The following is a 25,086-nucleotide window of genomic DNA, read 5'->3' as shown; positions in this document are numbered from 1 at the left end:
ATTTTGACAAAAAGGCTCCCTACTAGAAAATGCAGGTTTGTTGAATCAAAAAACTTTCATGGGAATATTGTGATCATCTTTAATCAGGAAAAGCTTCTTCCATCCAGTATGGAATTCCTTGGTGGCAGGGAAGGGAGAAAAAGTATATGGCAGACATTCTCTCCCTGGATAGCACCTGACCTCATAGCCAAGCATTCAGCTAGGATGTTGGAGAGACCCAAGTCCCTACCTACTCTACCTGATTTGGAATAATTCTCCCATAACTTAGGTGGATGCCCTGACCACTGGGCTAGAGAGCTAGTTTCTACCTCTTGTCCCTGGCCTCCCTTGGACCCGTTTGTTTGTATAAATACATATTTAATAAGCCAGTAAACAGGAGCATGACCAACTCTTTAGCAGATGGTTCAAGCACCTCCTCCAATGTTTAAATTATTTGGACAAAGTAGAAGAGCTCCAGAAGGGGAAATTAAGAAAGATACAACCCAGAACAACCAAGAGTCTGGCAACTGGGACACTCGGCCACAATGCTGGAGAACATCAGGCTAGAAATTTGAACGCGAGTTTGGGATTGGGAATTTTTTATTTATTTTAAATTGAGATACAACTTTTTTCCCTTTAATTTTATCCAGCCCACATTCACATACTATCTATCTACATGTATAATGCTGGCAGAAAGATCAGATGTAAGAAAGCCTTTAATTAAGCCTTGGCCCAAGGATACTTGTTTAATGAGAAGGAAAAGTCTCTAATGCAAATGATCACACCAAATGCAGTGTGTATCAGGCATCTAATGGGAAGCATGTGTGAATATGAACAAATACCAAGTCACAGCACCAGGCGTGTTTAGTAAAGATGTTACCAGTGTGCACAAAATTGTCAGTAACTTCCTGGATGCTGAATGCCTTAATATATTAATTTATGTAAGACAAGCAACATGGCTTATTGAGGTATAAGCAATGAAAAGAAAGAAAAGGAGATGGGGGGGCATTTATCGATAAACTGAAATGAGGTAACAAGTTAAAAATAAACTAAGAAGTATTGGAATGAAATGCACAACAAGGGACCCAAAAGGCGGAGTCGTCACTCTTAACCCCGCAAAGGGCAGTGCTATGCTAGTGTTGATCCTATATACAAGAGGTCCTCATTATTATTGATATTAAGCGTAAATATAATTTTCAACCACTTATACCACCAGAGTGGTGGCATAAAGAGATTATAAATGCAAATGAGAATCAGGCTGAGGAGCATCTTAATGGCTCAGTTGGAAATGCAAACAGCCTTGCTGTTGGAAAGATAAATTAAAACAATTTCTGCATAGATTTTTATATTTACTAAACAGCTTCTATAATTATCTTTTGGTATATCTTAGAGTAATGACTAACAATCATTTCCCTATGTCTGGTATCTTTGAATGTGTAATATATTAGCATATGAAAATCATTCATCCTGTGATTGTTCATGTGTCACAAGTGCCTTTGTCTGGTTATTTATAGGATAGGTCTGTATAGTTTGTCTGTAAAGCAAGCACATTACGCTGCGGAGGTCACCAAGTGATTTTTATTTATTTATTTTTTTAAAGCCAAGTGTTTCAGGTCTGCTGATAAATTCTAGTATCACCACAACTTGAGAGGCAATATTGGCAAATATTCTGCAACACTGACACATTTCATCGGGGAATTGTTTTCAAGCTGGAAATAAGATCTGCATTTTTAATAAAGGGAACAATTAATCACTTGAACAGATTACCAAGGGATGCAGGAATTCTCCATCTTTTTGGATACTTTTCAATAGAAATTAATGACATGTTCCAGTTCAACTGCAAGTTATTGAGCTAGATATAGGAATTGCTAGATGAAATTCTATGGCTGATGTTATGCAGGAGGTCAAGCCAGGTCACAATAGTGCCTTCTGGCTTAAAAGCTATTAAATCTCTTGCAAACAATGCAAACATGCTCTTTCCACATCACTTCTATTGAATTCAATGGATACTGCACAGAACAAAAGATTTCCAGGATCTTCCTCTTGCTACAAATTGATTTTCTGTTTCGCTTGTAAAATTAGTTCTAAATTACTTGAGATTGTTGCATTTATATAGTAATTGCCTGTATTTTCTTTCATGAGGAAGACTATCAACAAGCAGTACAAATTCCACTTTATACCCTTTCAAAGTAAAATATAACTACAGAAAGGCCCCCCTGCAATTAAGTAGCTGATATCTATTAAAGAAAGAACTGAAGATAAGACAATCCAAAACTATATTAAAAGTTTAACCCCTAGGTTTCAATACAGTGGTGCTGGCTCCTACCCTAGGGATCTTCAAGAGGAGGCTTGATGCCTACCTAGCTGGGATCATTTAAGCCTAGTTTTTATTCCTGCCCAGGCAGGGGGACGGACTTGAAGATCTACAAGGTCCCTTCCGACCCTACTTCTATGATTCTATGATATAGATTCCATGATACACATTTGAAGTGTCAGTAAACAGCAGAGGTGCTTATGTCAGTAAAATGCAGCATGCCCTGGAAACACAGATTTAAAGGAAATGTAATTCTAAACACAGCCTTCGTTGAGTTTTGATGGAGGTGCTTCTTTCTCTCGCTTATATTATGCTACATCTTTTAAAGTAAAAATAAAATGGGATGTTATGAAATTTCAGCCCCATCTAGAGCTAAGATAAATGACAAGTTATGTTAATAGTGAGAGAAATGTATCTTTAGATAAATGTGCTTGGGTGAATTAGGAAGATACTTCACATATAGTCACTTATTCCAGAATTTCAAGAAACATTCTAATTTTAAAGACTGGGGGGCTGGAAATGCCTATCCTGCTTGTATGACAGAGAATCATCCAGATTTTTATACTTTTTTTTCAAAACTTCTATTTACAACATATCAAAATGGTCCCCAAAAAGCTTCTTATAGATCAGTATATGTTATTTATTGACTAATAATGGGCTCATCCCTGCTCTGGGTAACTGTAATTGAAACAGAAAAAAAATGGTACATACATGTTGAGACACTGAGAGAAGGAAGATAACACATGTATCTGTTAAAACAATGGAGTGACGCCATCATTAAAGACAGATTAATGCTGTTACATTGCAATATTATATCTAAATAGGATGTCATAAGTGGTACAATACAATAATGTATTTTTTTCCTGGGGGAAAAAAATCAAATTGAAAGACTGATGGATCACAGTTTTGGAAAAATGAACAGATGGAAAATATAATTCAAAGTTAGAGGTAAACTTATCAATATTCTTGGCTACATGCTTTTCCCCCCCCATATAATAACAGTCAATTTGGCATTTGTTGTTTCTCATTAAACTCTTACTAAAACTCTTTCGACTTTACATTATTGAATGGATTTTGGAAACAAGTGTTTCATTGCAGAACTTTATTGTTTGTAAAAAAACCCAGTATTCTAGGAAGCATGATCTTAGATTAAGACTTGAGATATATGTTGAGCTCTGCTAATAACCTTGGGTAAATTGTTTCCTTCCTTCTTTTGTGCCTCCATTTCCCTGTTTATAAAATAGAGATGATGATACTGACCTCTTTGTAAATGACTGAGGTACGTGGCTTTAAAAAGTGCTCTACAAAAGCTATGTATTGGGGTATACCGGGGCAGGCAAAGTCCAGCTCACGAGCCAGATAGGACAACAGACTCCATTTCCCAGCAGCCCCGTGCCCCCCATCACTGCTGCCAGTTTCCATGGAGATCCCAGCAGCGGGGGCACCATGACAGCCTGGGTCCGGGGTTTCCATGGAGACTAGACTCAGCAGTACTGGCAAGGCTTGCTGCTCCAGGGCTGGGATCTTGCAGCAATGACAGCGTGGTTAATAGCCTGGATACAGCTGCAATCCATTGCCTGCACACCCCAGGCAGGGACATGCAGGCAGCAGATCACGGCTCTGTGCCGGCTCTGAACCATGCCATCACCACTGCAAGATCCCAGCCCTGACTGCAGAGCAGCTTCCCATCCAGCCACGTGCCCTGCCAGTGCTGCTGGGGCTGGTCTCCATAGAAATCCTGACCCTGTGTTGTCACAACGCCACTGCTGCTGGGGTCTCCATGGAAATCAGCCACAGTGATGTGGAAAATGGAATCCAGCTGCTGGCCAAATCTGCCATTTTGCCCACCCTTGCCTTGGTGTATACATTATCAGAAAAACACTACCAGCAGATAATAAATATCTACATCACAATTAAATCAAATTAAATCAGGTTAATTAAAGTTCCTGGGTAGCAAAAAGTAACATCCTGAGGTCTCCGCCCAAGGTTTTTCTTCTATTTTTTTCAGCAGCTCAAGGAGGAAATAATTTCTAGGTTTCAGCACTGGAGTCCATATGTGTGTATTGTATCTCAGCTCTGATACTGATTTTGGGCAAGTTGTTTAACCTCTTTATAATTTCGTATAGTATTGAAAGCCCAACAAAAAACTGTCCCAACATAATGGAAGCACAAGAAGAATGGCAAAAGAGTAATGTGGCTGAACAAGGAGCTTCTAAAATGCCTCAAATACAAAAGGAAAGCATACAGGCAATGAAAGAATAGGTAGCCAAGGAAGTGTACCAGGAAATAGACAGAATCTGCAGGGCCAAAATCAGGAAGGCAAAAATAAAGAATAAGATACACCTGGAAAAAGAGGTTAAGGACAACAAGAAGAGATTGTATAAATGTGTTGGTCAGAAAAGGAGGGCAAAGGAAGCTGCTGATCCTTTATTAATGAGCCAGGGGAAACTCTTAAACAAAGATACAAAGAAGGCAGAACTACTCAATAGCTACTTTGCCTCAGCCTTCACACACACAAAAAAATAAAATAAAAAAAATTAAGCTGCAGCCAGACACTTAATAGGAATGATCTGGATAAGAAAGTGGACATGCTGAGGGAAGAGATGGTCAGAGAGCTTTTGTTGGGTCTGAATAAATTCAAATCATTAGGGCAAGATGAACTTCATCCCAGGATCCTGAAGGAACTGGCAGAGATCTCAGAGCCCTTGGCAATGGTCTTCATGATGTTGTGGGAGACAGGCCAGTGTAGATCAGCCCCTCTGAGAAGGTTCTCCTGGGGTTCCAGGTCCATTTCAGGTCCATTTCAGAGCACCTGATTGCACATAATCTTTCCTTCTGTGGCCTCAGTCACACCCTATCAGGCACCGAATCCAACAGTACAATGCTTGTCATAAAGCTCTTTCATGCTTTAAGCCGTTTACTTATTTCTGTGTGACCACAGAGTGGATGCCTGGGGTCTTCCATTAGCCATGATCTTTCTTTTTGGCTCACTACTTTTCTTCTGATATCAGGTGGTGAAATGCCAGCCAGTAAGTACAGGCTACCCTCTGGTGTTGGCTTTAGACATCCTGTTATTTCCCGCCAGCTGTCAGTTAAAACTGGGTAAAGTTTTTTACCATGAACTGATTGTTCCCATACTCAACTAGTGTACCCTGCAGTGGAGTAACACAGGGCAATAGCAGTGGTTCATGTAGCTGGCTTCATTCTGCACTTTGAGGTGACCAACCAACTTTCAAAGTATGCTGTTGCAGGCGCTGACTTTCCCTTTTGTCTTCTCTGCATGTGCTTTGAAGGTAAGTGTACAGTCCAATGTAAACCCTAAGTACATACGGTTTGGGTGATTAGTCTGTGGGATTCCATCCCAGGTGATGTTTAATTTCTGTTTGGCTTCTCTGTGGCGTAGGTGCAAAGCTATGATCTGCATCTTGGTTTGGTTGGCATCGGTTGCTGCAGAGAGGAGGACACAGCCCAGTGGCATAAAGTTGCAGCAAAGTACATTTAAATTGGATATCCAGAAAAACTTCTTCACAGTTACGATAATAACACAGTGGAATAGACTGCCTAGAAAAGTTGTGGACTATCCATCACTGGATGTGTTCAAAAGGAGGTTGGACAGCCACTGTCAAAGGATGATCTATGCCTATGTTTTACCATGGGTATTTCCTGTGCTTCTGGACTTTCCTGGTTGCCCCCAGCCACTGCCCTTTTACATGTCTCAGAGTGTTTTTAAGCCTTCCTCAGAGGCATTTGGTATTGGTTACATCCAAGGCTGGGGACTTTGATTGGGATGTGCCAATGTTCCTTCTGGGATCAAAGCCAGAGGGGCTTTAGCTAGGGGGTCTTGCCCCCAATACTCAGGGTCAGACTGATCAGGGGGGAATTTTATCTTATGGTCAGATTGGTATGGATTATGGGGGTTTCTGCATTCCTCTGTAATGGGGGCTATGGCCCGCTACCCAGGGAGGTTCCCCTGCTTTACCCATAACAGGTTAGCGTGGTAGGTCTGTGTTGTGTTAGGATTGAGAGTAGTTCTACATAGAGTTTAGATTATGGTTTGTATGGGATGGCTTTGATAGGGATAATCCTGTCTCAGGCAGGCAGTTGGACTGGATGACCCCTGGAGGTCCCTTCCATCCCTACATCTCAATGATTCTATGATAAAAGAAACATGAAGATCTGTATCCCAGTTGGTTATTTCATGTTTCTACACTACTTCAAATTTTACTCCAGAAGGGCAAAATAGTACAGCTTTGGATAACTGAAAAGTTGTGATCCTAAAAATAAAAGGCCAAGAGCAGGAGAAGACAAAGGCTGGTCATACAGGAGAAGACAAAGGTTTGTCTTTGGGGTTGAGTATGAATTTCCTGTCACTTGTAAAAAGGACAAAACCTCAACTGCATTGAGAGAAAGGGGTCTGACAAAATGACTGCTGTGTCAGGCCTAGACGCAAGGCAGTGCTGGAGATACTGACCAAGGTCTTTAACCTAAAATTGTGGCTGAGCTCTGTGGTAAGAGGGTTTTTTTTTTCCCATTTCTCTCCTTCCTCTTCCTTCACTCCCAAGCACAAAGTTTAAAAAATACTTACTTGACTGACTAAGACAGAACTTAAACATCTGCTATTGCCAAAAAGTAAATTACTCCGTGGTTTTTATTTATTTGTCTCCTTTCAATGGGCTTCCCGATTATATAATAATTTACAAGTTGAAAGATTTCTGTTCCAATCGCCAAGCCAAATTTTACCCTTTGGGCACACAGGGAGCAAATTCTGCTCTTTATGTCATTTTAAATCAACATCTCTTCCCAAGCTCCTACCATATCTGGTCTTATGTAGGTCCACCTTTAATACTGTGGAGTCCTTGGGGCAGGGATGGTAATTCCCTGCATCTTGCAGAATGTCAGCACTTGACAAATGCAAAGTAATAAAAGCTACTTAAGCTGGCAACTCAGAACAAGTCAATATACAATCCCAATTGCTTTTCCCCAACAGGATCTTCAGAGCTAACAGAAAGGAAACCTTGCTGTTGTAAGAAAAATGAGAAGATATGTCTTAAAGCTATAAAAGCAACAAATCTATTGCACGAGGAGGTGCTGTTTTACATTTTTTTGTATCTATGTGAATTTAAATGTTATCTGCCTAAAATAACCAATAACACCAGAGAAGCTCAACTTTTTAGGTGGCGGGTTGGTCCACAGCTCAATCCAGCCTTTTAGCTGGCCACATGGTTCATGGGCCAGATCTGGTCTACAGTCCTGATCCACCATCCAGGGTGGTTGCGGTGGGACCCCATCCAGCAGTGGGAGAGAGAAGGGCATCCCAGCCCAGCCCTAGCCCCACACAGGGGAAGGGGACTTGATACAACCACAACCTGGCCTCACAGGGAGAGGGAGCAAGATCTGGCCTCAACACAAAGCATGGCATGGGGTTTGGGAATTTGGCAGTGGGGGACAGTGACAATATTAACTGCCACCACTCCCTTACCATAAATTTCCTGACTCTTGGGGAGTCCCATGGGCTGGATACCATGGTTCTGTGGCCCGCATTTGGCCTGCAGAGCAGAGGTTCAGCACCCCTGAATTAAACCAATCCCTTTTAATCTCAGTCCTCCAGACTCACTGGTTAGCCATATCAGGTATATCATTGTCAGATTAAGTCCATCTTCAGTATTCTTTTAGACCTAGCTAGCTTTCTGGTGAAAAATTTTGCCTTTTACATTGTAACAGGGTTCTCATTGAGACCCTGTTATTAAGGAAAAGAGGGGCAGCTGGGAATAATTACACCATGGGGAGGGCGGGCCCCTGGCCCTAAGGAGCCAATGGTGGCTAAACCGCAGAGGATAAAAAGGAGAGAAAGAAGAGAAAAAGGTGCCTTTGGGCACCCCAGAGAGTGAGAGAGGAGGAGCTGCAAGAGCGATTCCCCCCCTCCCCCCGAGAGAAGTATCTGGGAAGAGAGACCCCTGCGCAGGACCAGAGGCATTGCAGAACCCAGACTTCGCCTTATCTTACCTTGACTCTACCAGAGCAGCGGTGAGTGCAGGGAGAAGTGGGGCTGTGCTGTGGGCTGGAGCTGCAGCTGACATTCAGGATCGGGGATGACGCTGAGTCAGACAGGCAGCAGGAGGGATTACCCCCACCCAGACCCCTGAAGAGTCCGGGTGACTCCAGGACCCTGAGGGAAAAGGGATACTAAGGGCTGAGCAAGCAAGCCCTGACCAGGGGAGAGCCGTGGAGTCTGCATGCTGAAGCTGCGCTACAAAAGAAGATAAGTGGGATGTGTGTAACAAACCACTAATTGGTCAATTAGCGGCCAGAATTGAACAAAAGGAAACCTTTCTTTTCTTTTTTAACTTTCTTTCAATTACTTGGGGGGAAGCGGGCTAGGACTCAGGAAAGACAGAGAAGCCCGGAGACTCCCTTCGCTGGGCAGAGGTTGAAGAAGAGACCCTGTGGAACTTGATTCTTCAATGCCGACACAAGCGAGTAGGCACACTATCGCACTTACTGCTACAAGTAAGGGGCCGGAGGTCCTCTGCTGAGAACAGAGAGTAACCCAGCTGAGATTCAGGATTAACCCTTCGGACTGTGATTCACCTACTCCCTTAAAGGAGAATTTCCTGTTAAACTTGCAAACCACTGAATAAAATCTTAAAGGAAAAAACCAAGTTATTCCAGTGTGGTACTTCCTACGGGTACTTCCTTGGGTAACAATCACTTCCTCCCTATGTTTATTTCTTTAAGATTCAAATTGTGGCAGGCAGGAAACATGAGGATAGAGGGGGTACTCCACAGACACGCTGACATACATGAAACCAAAGAAGCAGCTAGTTCACAAACTTTTTAAATTCAAGGCACCCCTAGACAGACCTGAGGCACCCCTTGGAAAATGCTAGCTCATAGTTTTCACTCACTTTTTTGACTACAGAAAAATAGTGGCATAATCCTTCTTTTGCAAAGAACCCTGAAATACCACAATAGGTCAGAATGCTTATAACATTACAAATTCTTTTTGAAGTCTCTGGATTTATCTTGTGACTCATGTTCATACTAGGCCTGTGCGAAGCAGCAAGTTTCGCTTTGTATTCAGATTCAGCCAATTCAGAGGGAGAGTGATTTGATTCAGTGATTTGAAACACTGTCCTGATTTGATTTGGCTGATTCGGAGATTCAGCGCTGATTCAGAGATTCAGTCATAAATTATAATGGTGAATCACTAAAATACCTATAACTTTGTCATTTTTTTTTTTTTGCAGATTCAGATGAAAACAGCTAAGTTTCACAAAGGCTGCTAAGTTTCAAGGAAATAGGTGCAGGGGTTTCTGTGAAAGTACATCTCAAACTGTGGAAAGTAAAACTCATATCACTTGTGTGTTAAGGTAGAGAGGGATCAATGCAACAGGGATGGTAGCCCCTCATGCGGGCCTGAGGCCTGCCAGATTTCAGGCAGAGTGGTGCAGAGGTTTCTGTGAAAGTTCACCTCAAGGTTCTGAAAGCAAATTAAAAAAGCAGATAGGTGCAGAGTGAGGACGGTGGGATTCACCTTGTCTACAGATGGAGCTTGAGGAACCCCAGCAGTGGGAGGTTCACCTTCAGGAACACCAGTTGCTCCACCAAACCGGGATCCAAAGAGGTGGGGTAGGGTGTCACAACATCACCAGTGATGCTAAACACCTTCTCGCTTGGAACACTGGTTGGTGGACAGGACAGGTGCTCCCGGGCAACCATGGCCAGATCCTGCCACACCTGGCTGCAGGTTGTCTAATAGGCCAAAAAGTTGTAACGCAGTGGCTCCACGCACTCAGTGAGATAGGTAGCCACTAAGGCCTCTGTGCTACCTGCCAGATGGTGGTGCCTGGTGCCTCTGGACCCCAACATTGAAGCCATATCCTTGGCCCACATTGGCAGCAACTGTAGTGAAGAAGACTGGCTGGTGCTGGGAGTGCTGGCAGAGGAAAATGGATCCCCCTGTTCCACATCCCCCTGCCTCTACCTTTCTGCCTCCCTGACTGTTCACCAGCACCTCTGTCCAGTGATCAAGGGTTTTGCTGTTGCAGACACTCCCCTTCACCCTCAGGTCATGCCAGCACATGGACCATACTGGACCACAATGTATCCAGCCGTTTTTTGATGCACTCCTTCAGCTGCTTCACCAGGGCCTGCACCTTTGGTGAAAGCAGCTTGCCCCAGCCAGGAGCATCAATCTCCTGGAACTTCTCCATTTCATTCTCAAGCTCCTTCACTATGGGGATCGCCTAGCTAAGGAGGGCATTGCTAGCACTGAGGCTTTCAGTGGCCTCGAGGAATGGCTTGAGGACCACCAAGATCTGGGAGATGGTATCCCACTCTGTTTTGTTAAGAGGGCCACTAATCCCGATCTCCCCAAGCAAGGCCATCTCATGGATGACCTTCTGTTGCTCGCCCAGCCTTTCTAGCATCAGGTACATGGAGTTCCACTGAGTCTCCACATCCTGCATGACTGTGTGCTATGGGATGTTCAGCTCTGCCTGTTTGTCCTGCAACATCTTGTCCCCCTTGGTGCTCCGCTGGACATAGCCCACCACCTTCTTGCATTTTAAAATAAGCTGACTGGTAGTGACAGCACTCTCATGGGGAGCCCTGTCCCCCTCCAAGGCATCCCTGACTACAAGGTGGAACTTTTGTGCCACACAGAGGATGCCAACAAAATTGGCATCATGGACTCCCTTGACCATATTGGCCCCATTGTCAGTGACTACTAACCCATAGGTGAGCTCACCCTGACTGAGTCACCCCTGCATTTGCCATGTGGAACCCATCCATCATCTCTGCTTGAAGGAGAGCCCACCAATGCCCTGACTGATCGCACCAGTGCCCTGTGAGGGAGAAGTAGGCATGATCTCCACCTGGACTGCTTCAGATGTCTGAGGTGAAGTGCAACTACTCCCTGCATGCCTCATACTGGGAGGGCATGACCGTCCTGCTAAAGGTAATGCATGTCGGCACTCAGTACAGTGGGGCCACAAATGCCATGAGCCACTTGAACCCTGGACACTCAACAAAGGAGAAGAGCTGGCCATCCAGATCAAGCATCTCCCCAGTGGTCTGGCTGACCTCGCTCACCTTTGGAATGCTCCCCACTTTGTCTCTGCCATTCCCCCACTTGTACAGGGTGGCCTGCCTCTGCCTCTTGGGGATGGAGGCTTTGGAGTGAGAGGGGGACTTATTTTTGGATACGCTCACTGGTGCCAGACTAAGGAGGAACAGGGGCAAGGGGATGCTGCCTCCTGAGATGCAGCAGCATCACCGTGGTGGTAAAGTGTTTCACATCCTTGATCCAGCTGATCTGCTTTCCACAGTGCTGACAGGTAGCATATTTGGGATCATCTGCCACCTCAAAATGATCCTACTTTACACTACCCACCCACTTCTGGGTTGAGGGTGGGGATCCTGCCTCATCCCCCTCCTCACCAGGCAGAGGCACAACAACAGGAGGAGCTGAGCCACCTGCCCCCACAACCTCCTCTGAAGTGCCTTCCAGAGAAAGAGACCTGCCTCTAGGGGAACTTTGAGGGGTGTGGAGAACAAACTCAGATTCCCCCTCCTTCTCTGAAATCTCCTTCGCTAGGGCCATCAGCTCCTCTGCTTCCAGATCCAGCTCCGCCTCTGGCACTGCTGGGAACTGAAACTGGGGTAGAGAATGTCATGCTGCTGCTGGTTAGTGGTATTAATGGTGGTGGTGCAGGTGCAGGCACTGCTACCACCTCCTTGCTCCCACTAGCAGCAGAAGAGGGTGCCAGGAAAGAGGGTACATCTATGTTTGGGGTGGGGAGAACTGCAGCTCTCCCTCTGTCCCCTCATCTTCCCCTGTCAAAAGACCTAGCATGCCTTTCCAGCATGCTTCGTGATGTTTGGTGTGCTGCAAAATGTGTGTATGTGTGTAATATATGCTTTCCTGCACAGTGATGACATACTGTCAGGGAAAATACAGATTTATTTTTGTGGAGGGAAAGAATCAAGACAGACTAAAAGAACAAATAAGAGCATTTTGGGGGGGAGAACAAGTTGATAGGAATGGATAGGGATAATGATAGGGACTGTAGGCAAGGGTAAGTAGGAAAGGATTGGATACAACTTACAAGGAGACTAGCTACCAAGAGACTAGATAGCAAGCCTAGAGGCTTTCAGATGCTGCTGGTCCAAGAGAGACACAGCTCACAAAAGGCACAGATCACTTCAGACACAGCTTGATATGTTATTTCTACATCCCTCCCCCAGAACACTGTGATTGGACAGGAACTCAGAGAAAGATCACAGTCACCTGCCAAATACAGATGTCAATATCAGAGCAGTCTTCCCCCCTACACCCAGCCTTCTCCATATATGGAAGATCACTCCACCCTCTTAGTTTCTGTTTCCTGCAAGCCTTGCGCATCTCTGAATTTCTCCAATTCAATTTGGAGGCTTCCAAATCAATTCGGACCTTTTAATGGGTCTCCCAATTCAATTCTGATTCAGAGATTCAGCCGCTGAATCAAGCCGAATCTCCTCTGAATCAAATAGGCTTCACACAGCCCTAGTTCATACCCCTAACACTGCTAGCATTGTGTGACACCCCATAGCACCCCTAAAGGGATTTCAGGGCACCCTGATTGAAAATCAGTGGTCAAATCGCTTGAAAAAAGTGGGCCAGTGGATAGGTAATAAAAATCTCCCTCACTCCAGCTTGGCTGCTGCAGAAGTAAATCTCTTTGACTTGACATTTTCAGCCCTACTGACTGCCAACATTTATAGAGCTTGAGACTTATAAGAAAGAAAATGGGAGTGGGGGAGAAGCGGGGTGGGAGGGAGTGAGAAATTATCCATTTCTAGTAAACCTAAACCAGGACACCAGCAGCTGGGGGTATGTATGTTTGAAGCATCTAGAAGGAATACAATCTGAGGCCTAGTTTTCACTATAAAGGTTTGCCAGTAGGGCTATGAAGCCCCTCTGTAGCAGCAGAACTCTCCCCTCTGCCAAAGGAGTTACGGCACCTCTGCAGAGCACAGTAAGGATGAAGACACACTACCATGTCAACCAGCTATGATGGTCCATTCAGCAACTGGTGTCTTTTCAGAGTGTACTTTGCACTTTTGCAGTGCAGTTGATGTGGGCAAGCCTGCAGATATAGCATAAGTGCACGGGTCTGCATACATTCTGATGGCTTGTGGTAGTGGAAGCAGGTGAGCATAGATATAGCCTGAAAGATATATTCTTATTTTCCCCTGCTCTAGATTAACAATAGCAGACCTCTGAGGGTCAAAAATATGAAGTTTCCAGTCTGTGGTAAAACTGTTTGACAGTTCAACCTTATTCTGTGAGGCAGAGACAAGCCACAAATTGGCCTCAAACTTACAAGTACCATCTAAATTTCCTGAGTAATGCCAAATCTATCACAATCAGACTGAGAAGGCAGTGTCTCTACACTCCAATATAACATTCTCTAATACAGTAAGGCTGGCATTACCTCTTTTTAAAACTTTTTTCTTCTTTTTAGGCCCAAAAAGGCAGGACAACCAGGAGATCTTATAAACCATATACTTTTCACATACCCCAGGGTTATGTGGTATGTTTGATTCTCCATGTTGCCACAACCTTACTGTTTTCCTTTATTTGAAAAATCCGGGTTCAGTAACTTGAGCTTGTGTGTGTGTGTGTGTGTGTGTGTGTATCTGGTTGTATGTAGTCAAAATGCCTTGGAAGAGCACTTGGTTTCATAACTCACATTTCCATTTTTGAGTGTAGAGGATTCCGGAGAGCAGTCAAACGAGCTACCACACTTGTGCGTCTTCTAAGACTTTCTAGGCTTGCATTCACAAGTAGCTGAAGTATATGACTATCTATCTATTTGACTCTAGTGTCTGACCCTGTTGATTTTATTGTTAAATGAGGAGACCACATTGACCAGACCTCGTGTATGCTTTCAGCCACTTCAGAAAAGACTGCAAAATGTTACCATCATTACTGACACCTCATTCTCTCTATTGATTGTGTTGTCTCACCTCTTTGACTTTATCCAAGCTTTATTTTAAGAGACAAAATAGATCACTGACAAGACAGTTTGTCCCATAAAATTTTAATTAAAGTCTGCAAGGATCTAACTCAGTATATACTGCTGTCTAACACTGTGCAACTTTGAGCATACTGCCATCAGAAGGAAGGGGCAACACACCGGCATTTTAGTCCATCATTTTCTAATGTGGTGTAGCCTGTGGGCTGTACATTTGGCAACAGTAGCATGGTGGCAGTGTTAATTACTGCTCCCATGCTACCAAATTTCCAGACCCATGGGGAGCGACATGGGCTGAACAGCATGGTCCTATGCAACCTATGAAGGGAGGAATAGGCTGCAATTGGACCTAGACAGATTACAGGGGTGGGTGAGAATAGGATGGGATTCAACACTGACAAGTGCAAGGAGATGCACCTGGGGAGGAACAACCGGCACCATACCTACAGGTTGGGGAACTCCCTTCTTGTCAGTGCAGACGCAGAAAAGGATCTTGGAGTCATCATTGATTCCAAAATGAACATGGGCTGCCAATGTGGGGACGCGGTCAGGAAAGCCAACCGCACCTTGTCATGCATCCACAGATGCATCTCAAGCAGGTCCAAGGACGTGATACTCCCTCTCTATATGGCATTGGTCAGGCCACAGCTGGAGTACTGAGTCCAGTTCTGGGCGCTGCACTTCAAGAGGGATGTGGACAACATGGAGAGGGTTCAGAGGAGAGCCACTTGCATGATCAGGGGGCAGCAGGGCAGGCCCTACGAGGACAGGCTACGAGACCTGAACCTGTTCAGTCTCCACAAGAGAAGGCTGAGGGGGGATCTGGTGGCCATATATAAACTGGCCAAGGGGGACCAGCAGGCAATGGGAAAGTTCCCCCAAGCACTACTGGGAGTAGCAAGGAATAATGGCCATAAGTTGACGAAGAGTAGAATCAAGCTAGACATCTGGAGGCACTACTTCACAGTCAGGGCGGCTAGGATCTGGAACCAACTTCTAAGTGAAGTGGTGCTCACTCCTACCCTGGGGGTCTTCAAAAAGAGGCTAGATAGACACCTTGCCGGGGTTGTTTGACCCCAGCATCCTTTCCTGCCCATGGCAGGGGGTCAGACTTGATGCTCTGCTCAGGTCCCTTCCAACCCTACCAACTATGAAACTATACTTATCTCTACACCTTTTTAACTAGGAAGACTTCGTAGAAACTAAATTAAGTGGGGTATGTATTTAGTCAGGATGGCTCTTAAGACCTGTTTTTTCATGCCATTATGTTCTGATCATAAACTATTGATCCTCTTCAGCTCCTCCGTCTCTTCTCTGATAGCTGTACCTCATTTGTGCAAAAAACAAGATGGGGGGCCTCAACTTGTAATGCGTCTCTTTCATACATAAAACATTTTTATGTTCAAAAACCTCTGATCTCAGTTTTTATTAATTCATGTCATAGTCCTGTTATAGGATATATTTGGCCACATCAGAGAAAGACATCACTGCTCCTGGGCACAAATGTATAACATTGTTCAAATATGCCTTTGTTGCTTTATTAAAGTTGTACACTTGGGATGCAACTCAGATCATTGCCTCTTGAATGAACAACTGGAATCTCTGGTATTTTGGGGTCCTAAACCTGAGAACTTTCATGCAATAAAATGGATAGAACAGTAACCCAGCTCATGCTACTTTATCCAAAAGACCTTCTAACGTGGTATATCCATGTCAAACTTCATTTACATTTACAATATGTATTATTGTAACAGACCCTGAAACAGAGCATTCCAACTTCTGCAAGTGCTGAAGCTGCCAAAGTTCACCAGGCAATCCTCTGGTGGTTTCTCCTCAAGACTGACCAGCTTCAACAGATGCAAGCTGAACTCCCTGTGCCCCACACAAAATACCTGGTGATCCATTCCTGGTGATTATGTTGTTTCTTTCAGACTGTTTGAGTGCCTTGCTTTACACCTGGGAAGGTTTTTCCACTGACCACCTCCATAACTCATGAAGGAAAATGAAACTTTGCATGTACTAACTACACAGCACATACTACCACCACACCAGGCAGGTATTACTGGCATACATCCAATTTGAGTCATAGATCTCTGTTGTATGAGCACCTATGCAGTTCTACCTGTGAAAGAGCTTCTCCATAAGAATTTTAAGAATCACGAGCTCTCTTGAACAAGAAAGAGAAAGATCAAAATCTTGACAAACACCAGCAGCAAGTCAGAAGCTGCTCCATGAGTCCCTCAAGAAGGGCTATGATGCTGAGGATGAAGACTATGAGAAAGTCATGTCCCATCATTATGTTTGGCAAAATAAGCAGAGAATACCCTGGTCTACTTCAAGAGTGGTTTGGATAAAGATAGTCCCAGCTGCAATGTCCTTCTCAAATGGAATTTCAGTGACCCCGATTCAACCACACTAAACTACATCAGTCATATCCTTGAAATGTGTTAAACAGACCTCACATGCTCCCTGTGTAAGCAGATACACAGGAATATCACACAGTTCTATAAAGGAGTTGTGTCCCTGTTACCTCTCACAAATACCTGCTCTATTCAGTTATTTTCCCAAGCCATTTCAAGTCTCCCAATGCTGCTAGGAAATAAAATCTTTGCAATTTAGTGGGACTCCCAAAAGGTCAAACTTACCAAACACCAACAAGCTATTCCAAAAACCTCTTTTCCCACCACCCTACTGTCTTGTCAGAGAACGTGTTTGCATTGGAGGATGGAAGCAACATCATAGAATGTGTATGTTCAATTGAAGAAAGCTATAGAGTTACTGATAGTAGTGCACTTGGACATAAGTTGATCTTCATATGTGATCACTTCTCCACATAAACGCTTCACATGAACCACATGAAGATATAAAACAGAATAAAGTAATAAAATAAAACTGTGATCACAATGGATTAAAATTTTACTATTTGTGCCCATTGTTCCTCCTCAAGCTCTCGCCAAAGTAGATCTCAATTATACAGTCAATGAATACACAGGAGGTGAGTTCAGTCCTAGGACCACAGTATTCTGAGTTACCTCATAACTACAACATCAGGTACCATTATGAGGAATCTTTCCATCTCACCTCAGCCCCTGGGTGTCCCACTCTGATGGGCTAGTCTTTGCTATATTCAAACATTTGTCTTTGAAACTTTGATTTGAGGAATTTTCTTGCAGCAAACCTTAAACACTCATACCAAGGCACTCTACCCCCTGGCAATATATAGGTCAATAGAAGTTTCTACTCCAAAAGAAATTTCTAAGATTTGGGCTGCTCAAAACTACTTTCCAAACAGCATGAAACTTCTCAGGAAGTAACTGCATAATCAACACTTAGTGGTCACAGGTATAAATCTCAATTTAAAAAAACCCAGTTATTTACATTTTTCTTATAGCTATACCATTAAGGGTATATTTTTCAATCATTCAAAGTTCCCTTGGCTTAGGACCTACTTATACTGTCTCTGTGCCATACCTGGGACAGCCAATGCAAATCCCCTCCCTCCAGCTCACTCACTGTTACCAAATCTTAGAAATGAGGCACTACGTCTGTGTTTGTGTAGCTGAATAATAGTTTAGTAGCATGCCTAAGAAAGGGAGACTAAAGAGCAGCACTAGGTTACATGCTTAGCACATATTTCCAGGTAGGGCACACAGGCAGTATAGACATGTCTATAAAAAAATTCTAGCCACACACTCAGCAATCCTTCCCAGAATTTTGCCAAATGCAGGGTTTGGGCTTGAAGCGTGCAAGGGCTTAACTGCTGGGGAGGCTGGGGATTCTACCAATACTCTTGCTGGAACTAAAAATCCTGGCGATAACTTCTGATTCTCTGCTCACGGTCAAACCGATCGCCACACTTGGGAACAGGAAGGAGTTTTACCCTATGGTCAGATCATCATGGACTGTAGGTATTTTGCTTTCCTTGCAGAAGAAGGCATGGTCCTTGAATTTCTCAAGTGTATTATAACAAACTACTTCCTGTCCTTACAGCAGAATGATATTAACAGTGCCCCTGTCCCACTGCTTTACCTGAAGCAATTTCAGGTGGCCTTAATGTTTTTGGTTACTGTACCTGGTAGCTGTGAGAGAAGGTTGTCTGGGCAGTTTTAAGAATAGGTTAGACATGCACTTGCATGAAATGGTTGAGAGAGATGATCCTGCCTTGAGCAAGGGGTTACATTAGATTACCTCTTGGTTACCTCTTGAAATCCCTTCTAGCCTTTTTTGTGATACTATTTACAGCAATGCTCTCTTTCACATTTAAGTTTGGTGTATGCCTGTAAGGGAGAAGAGAAGGCGGCTGGCTCCGAGCAACCCCACCTAGACGCCCCTGAGAATCCCCCACGGGCCCAGGCTCAAAGAGGGCGGTGGGAACTTACCCTTTGCAAGGGACACAGCAGGAGGGGCCCGGAGCAGGATAAAAGGGGCACCGGAACCGGCCCAGGAGGCGGCGGATCCGGAAGAAGCAGGCGGAGGAGTTGACGCCGGTGGGAGCACTCTCCAGCGGATCCGAGCCGCTTGGAGGTGCGGCTGGACTTTTTGGGGTAAGCGGCCCAGCGGGCCTCAAGACCCAGGGCATCAGGCCCAACAAGGATGAAGAAGGCTAAAGGCCGCGGGGAGCGGCCAGGACCCTGTACAGGCCGGAGACGTAGGGGACGGCAACGGAGCAGACGCCGGGACGCAGGAGTCACCGGTATATGTGTTTGTTTGTTTTTTTCTTTTCCCTTCGGGTGATACAGGTGGAGCAGCCCGTCCCAGAGTAAAAGGGGGAGTTCCCCACCCTTCTGCAGACAGGGGAGCACCGGGGTCGGCTGTTGAGAATCAAAGCCGGTGGCACACCCCAGGTGCCCTCGGCCGTGGTTTTTTTCATTGGCTACACCTTGTTTTCCTTTTTGGAACATCACAAACGAATGACCGATCTGGTTGGATGGTCGCCCCCGGTGGATTGGGTGAGGGTGTAAGGGTCGAGGAGCCCTCATCAACCTGGGACCCCAGAGTGAAGGAGTCTCATTTCTGGACTGTACGCGCTGGACCAACTGAACCTATCGGAGTCATCATCAAAGTCATGGCAGGCAAAACAGGCGCGTACAAACACCCACCCAGCGATGAGTCACTCCTTCCACCTCCAGTGGGCGGTCCTGAGACGGGGAGGCAGTACATACTGCGGCTAAAGATTCACTCCCCTACAAAGTGGTGCATTGGCCGGGAACGCGGCAGTGGCTTCCTAGGCCAGACTAAACATCCAAATGGAGCACCCAACGGGACTAGCAGGGGCAGAACCCTGGCAGCAAGCCATAAATTTAATGGCTCAGCTGCTGCAACAGCAGCAGCAATATTCTTTAAGACAAACTAGTATACAAGAACATTTGATAGCAACAGGCACATGCCCAGAAAGGGCCATGGGACTTTAATATGCCCAAGATGACTAAAGAAGACGACCCCGAGGCCTTTTTGGAGGCCTTTGAGAGGGCGGCCATAGCCGCAGGAGTGGAAAGAGTAAAATGGGCCGGGTACTTGGGGATCTTGCTGATCGGACAGGCTCAAGCGGCATACCGGGCCCTGTCCTGAAGTGATGCCCAAGATTACGACAAAGTCAAAACAGAGATTTTGCAGAGGCTGGATATAACCCCAGATAGGCACCGCCAAGCATTCCGCGAGAAGAAACCGCAGGAGGCAGAAGTTCCCCGAGCTTTGTGGCAGGGACTGGCAGACCAAATGAATAAGTGGCTATGTCCTGAAGTAGCATCAAAAGAGGAAATTTGCGACCAAATATTATTGGAGCGGTTCCTGACCGACCTGGAGGAGGATACCCAGCGCTGGTTGAGGTGCCATGGCCCGACTACATCTCGATGAGCTCTCCAGTTGGCCAAACAGTTTGACACAGCACAAGGGGAGTCGAGACGTGACAAAGGTACACGGGGCTGAGACATACCATCAAGGAAGGACAGGGAGATGAAGGGAGAAAGGAGGGCGAGTCCGACCGGCCCGATCTGTTTTGTCTGTGGGAAACATGGACATATCGCACGGGTTTGCCCACAGGGCATGCGGTGGAGGGGAACAAAGGACCAAAGCAACCCTGAAAGGTCTCCAGGAGCAGGAGAGGCCCCGGAAGGGGAACCAATGGAGTGCGGGGTGTGTACCAGCTTGCCACCAAGTGTACAGCCCCTCCCTGAGGTCCAAGCATGGGTCGGGGGCCGCCCCCTCTCAGCAATAGTGGACACAGGATGTGCCCAATCACTGGTGTGCCCAATCGCTGGTACGCCCATCTCTAGTAGATTGGGAACAAGTGCCTCAATGCGCTGGAGCCCAGCTGGTGTGCTTGCATAAACGAAAATCATTCTTCAAAAGGCGCCTGCTGGAAGTACGGGTGCAAGGGGTCCATCGGAGAATGTTCGTCAGTCTAAAAGAGGACATCCTGTACCCCATGATCCTGGGGCGGGACTGGCCCGAGATATTTGAGATCATCGATACTTTCAACAGATTGGAGAGCCTGTAGGAGGGGCTGATGGGGACCGACCCCGGGACAACAGACGATCTGGAGCTAGAGACGTTGGTGAACAGCAACAATTTCGGGAGGCTCAGGAGGCCAACGAAGAGCTGAGACCATTTAGAAGAGAAGATCCTGTGGAACATGACCAGCAGGTAAGCCCCTCCAAGTACCAAGCATCAGGTCCCTGGGTTGAAGTTAGAAGAGGGTTAATGTATCTGATCAAACGGGGCAGGATGGCGGGGGAAGAGGTAGCCCAGCTTGTAACACCTCGCCCCTATAGGGAACCCTTGTTACGGCTGGCGCATAAAAATCCCCTCGGGGGGCACTTACGAAGGCATAAGACAGAGGCCCACCTAGCCAGATGGTGCTTCTGGCCTAACATGTATGAAGAGGTTGAAAATTTTTGTAAAACCTGTGACCTATGTCAAAGGGTGAGTTCTTATAAGCCTCCAAAGGTGCCCCTACAGCCACTGCCAGTGGTACGGGAACCATTTGCCCGAATAGCCTTGGATGTGATGGGCCCGCTTCCCCATAGCATAGCAGGACATCAGTTCGTGCTCGTCCTCATCGACTATGTGACCCGTTTCCCAGAGGTTATACCCCTGCGGACTGTTACAGGACCCAAGGTGGCGGAAGAACTGATGAGGTGGGTGGCTAGATTTGGGATACCCCATGAAATATTAACGGACCAAGGGTTGAATTTTACGTCAACGGTCCTAGGAGCCCTGTGCAAAGTGTTACAGATACGTCACCTTAGGACGACAGTATACCACCCACAAATAAATGGGCTGGTCGAGCGCTTTAATGGTACCTTAAAAGGGATGTTACGCCGCTGTGCTCAAGTCGACTCCAGGAAGTGGAACCTACTGGTCCCACCCTTATTATTTGCAATACGAGATGCCCTGCAGTCGTCACTGGGCTATTCTCCCTTTGAGTTAGTTTTTGGTCACCATCCCCGCAGTCTATTGGATGTTGTTTGGGAAGGATGGGAGGCAGACCCGGGTCCAGGCAAGGGGGCGGCGGAATATGTCCAGAACTTACAGGAGCGGCTCCAAGCAGCGAGAGTGATGGCCCATGATAGCCTGGAACAAGCACAGCATCAACAGAAAGAAAGGTATGATGCACACGCAAAAGCCCGAGAATTGCAAGCCGGGCAAAAAGTGCTAGCATTATTACCGAACTCAAACAGCAAATTCCTAACCTGTTGGCAAGGGCCATTTACAGTGATACGGAGGGTAGGTCCCGTTGATTACGAGGTCCTATGGGAAGGGGTCAAAAAGGAAAAGAAAATCTACCATATTAACCTCCTGAAGGAATGGCACGAGCCACAGGGCCTACTAATCTCTCTGGACCCTGAGTCCGATGAATTCGGGATACAAATGAGGGAGAATCAGCAGAGTCCCATAGACCCCAAGCAGATCCCAGCAGGGAGCCAGCTGAAACCCCAACAGTTACAGGAACTGCAGAGCCTCGTAAGGGAATTCAGGGACGTTTTTTCAGATAAGCCAGGGAAGGCCACTGAAGTGGAACATCAAATCATAGTGAAGGGAGACCAGGTGGCACGGGAAAAGTGGCGTAGAATCCCTTACCATCGATACCAGCCCATTAAGGAGGAGCTACAAAAAATGTTAGAGCAAGGGATTATCACGCCATGCTGTAGCCCATGGCGCAGTCCCCTCGTGGCCGTAACGAAACCGGACGGGAGCTTGAGGCTATGTATCGATTTTCGGAAATTGAACGCACTTACTCAATTTGATGCATTCCCTATGCCTCAGGTAAATGAACTAGTCGAATGCATAGGACAAGCTAAATTCATATCTACGCTAGATTTGTTGAAAGGGTACTAGCAGATCCCATTAAGAAAAGAGGATCAGCCAAAGACGGCTTTTGGCACGTCTTGGGGCCTCTTTGAATTTAAAAGGATGCCGTTTGGGCTGAACGGGGCTGCAGCCACCTTCCAGCGACTAATAGACTGGGTCCTCGTGCCCCATCAGGAGTACGCGTTGGCGTATATAGACGACATCGTCATCTACACAGAGACCTGGGAACAGCACTTAAGAGCTCTGAAGGCTGTCCTGCTCGAGTTAAGGCAGGCAGGACTCACAGCCAATCCGAAAAAATGCGCCTTGGGTAAATGGGAGACCAAATACCTAGGTTTTCTGGTTGGACAGGGACGTGTGAGGCCCTTGATGGACAAAGTCGAAGCCATTAAAAACTACGTGGCGCCCGCAACGAAAAAGCAAATGCGGGCGTTTTTAGGCCTGGCTAGCTACTACCGGCGATTCATACCCTGGTTTGCGGAAATCGCCCACCCGTTGGTGGAGACAACGAAGGGGTGCAAGACATATGCCATAGAGTGGAATACAGAACGGTGACAGGCCTTCGAAAAACTCAAACGGGCCCTGTGCCAGGAGGCAATGCTTCATACCCCCAATTTTGCCTTACCTTTCACCCTACAGACCGACGCCTTGGCCTACGCCCTGGGGGTGGTCCTTACCCAGGAGGTGGAAGAAGCGGAGCGGCCCATCGCGTTCACCAGCCGAAAGTTAAATGAACATGAGAAAAGGTATTCCACCACTGAGCGAGAGTGCCTGGCCATCCAGTGGGGAGTGGACTACTTCAGGTATTATCTATTGGGGCGCGAATTCAAGTTAATGACTGACCACATGCCATTGAGATGGCTGAATTCAGCCAGGTGCCCTCGGCTGTGGTTTTTTTCATTGGCTGCACCTTGTTTTCCTTTTTGGAACATCACAAACGAATGACCGATCCAGTTGGACGGTCGCCCCCGGTGGATCAGGCGAGGGTGTAGGGTGGAGGAGCCCTCATCAACCTGGGACCCCGGAGTGAAAGAGTCTCATTTCTGGACTGTACACGCTGGACCAACTGAACCTATTGGAGTCATCATCAAAGTCATGGCAGGCGAGACAGGCGCGCACGAACACCCACCCAGTGGTGAGTCACTCCTTCCGCCTCCAGTGGGCGGTCCTGAGACGGGGAGGTGGTACATACTGTGGCTAAAGATTCACTCCCCTACAATGCCATACTGCAAAGCTCAATGTTTTTGCTAATAAAATTTTCAACACCGTCTCTCTAAAGAGGAAACAGATGCTGTGCACTGGCTGAGATAAATGTATAGCAACATAGATCATTTGGGAAGTGCTTTGAGTCATGGTTTAAGCTACATGTGCACATTTTTTAAAAACCTGAAATAACTGGGTTGATTTTATTGAATGCTCCTGTGGCTTGTGAATGTATCTGTGCAGGTTTTATCTTAGGAACCAGTTGATGAAATAACAAAATTTAGACCACTAAACTCTACCATGCTCAATTGAGACACAGATTCCAAGTCAAAAGAAGCACAGAAATTTTAGAATCCTTAGTGTTAATCTTCCAAACAAAGAGCTTTAGGTATAACAGAGCTCACATACCACTATAACCAATTCAGGTTGAAGGAGTTGGCCACAATACTTCTATTTTTTGTTTTTAAATTCTCTCAATTTTAATGTCTCCCTATAACCTGGAGGCTAAACTATTCAAGTTCCTCTAGAACCCCAGATCGGTTAACTGCCTCCATCCCTCAGGAAGTAGAATTCTACATCTGCCAACATATCCTACAATTTCTGTCCAGGGAAGGGGTGGCTAGGAAGACAAGTAACTTTAAACTATAGGATGTTTCCATTTTGACTTAAACATGGGTTGGTAATAGGGATGGGGCTAGTCCAACAGCTTGGAACACTTAAAGTATTGTGGGCTGGTGCAACTATTGCGGTAACTCAGCTAATTCTTCTGCTTGATCCTGTGCAGAAATTCCCAGGGTGCACAGGATCAAGCTCCTCAAGCTCCAGAAGAACGCATCGCTCATCGTCCCACAGCATCAACAGGCATGACAATAGGTAATCTTTACTTATTTCAAACTGTAGATTAGTTAAATTCCAATCTGAACAAAAAGAACAAAAACTGGAGATATGGGGTTTGACCATTAAAAATAACTAGGAACTCTTTTATGAGCAGCTTAATGGGTTATTTGTGATTAATATAAATCTAAAATCAATTCAGATTCAGAAGTCACAAAGATTAAGGAGTTACTCCATTTTACATCAGTTTAACTGAAATCAGAATTTAGCCCTTCAGTTATTTGTTGGCCTTTTAAATTAAAACACGATTTGATATATTCAACCGTGATATAATGGCTACAATTCCACTGACTTCCTTGGAATTGATTCAAATTGAATTTGGGCCCAAATGCAAGCCAAAAGCTGCCCTTTGGAAGGAAAAAAAGG

The 25,086-nt window shown here is 45.7% G+C and overlaps 1 protein-coding gene across 15 annotated transcripts in view; it reads right to left on the bottom strand.

The window, feature by feature from the left end:
* ST8SIA1 (ST8 alpha-N-acetyl-neuraminide alpha-2,8-sialyltransferase 1) overlaps window positions 1–25,086 on the bottom strand; it is a 325,545-nt gene that overhangs the window by 230,603 nt on the left and 69,856 nt on the right. The window lies entirely within an intron of this gene.

The sequence above is a fragment of the Crocodylus siamensis genome, chromosome 4 (assembly GCF_052110815.1).
Source record: "Crocodylus siamensis isolate JL-2025a chromosome 4, ASM5211081v1, whole genome shotgun sequence".
NCBI classification, from domain to species: Eukaryota; Metazoa; Chordata; order Crocodylia; family Crocodylidae; genus Crocodylus; species Crocodylus siamensis.
The sequence above is the reverse complement of the archived record's forward strand: the minus strand, read 5'-3'. Positions and strand labels throughout refer to the sequence as shown.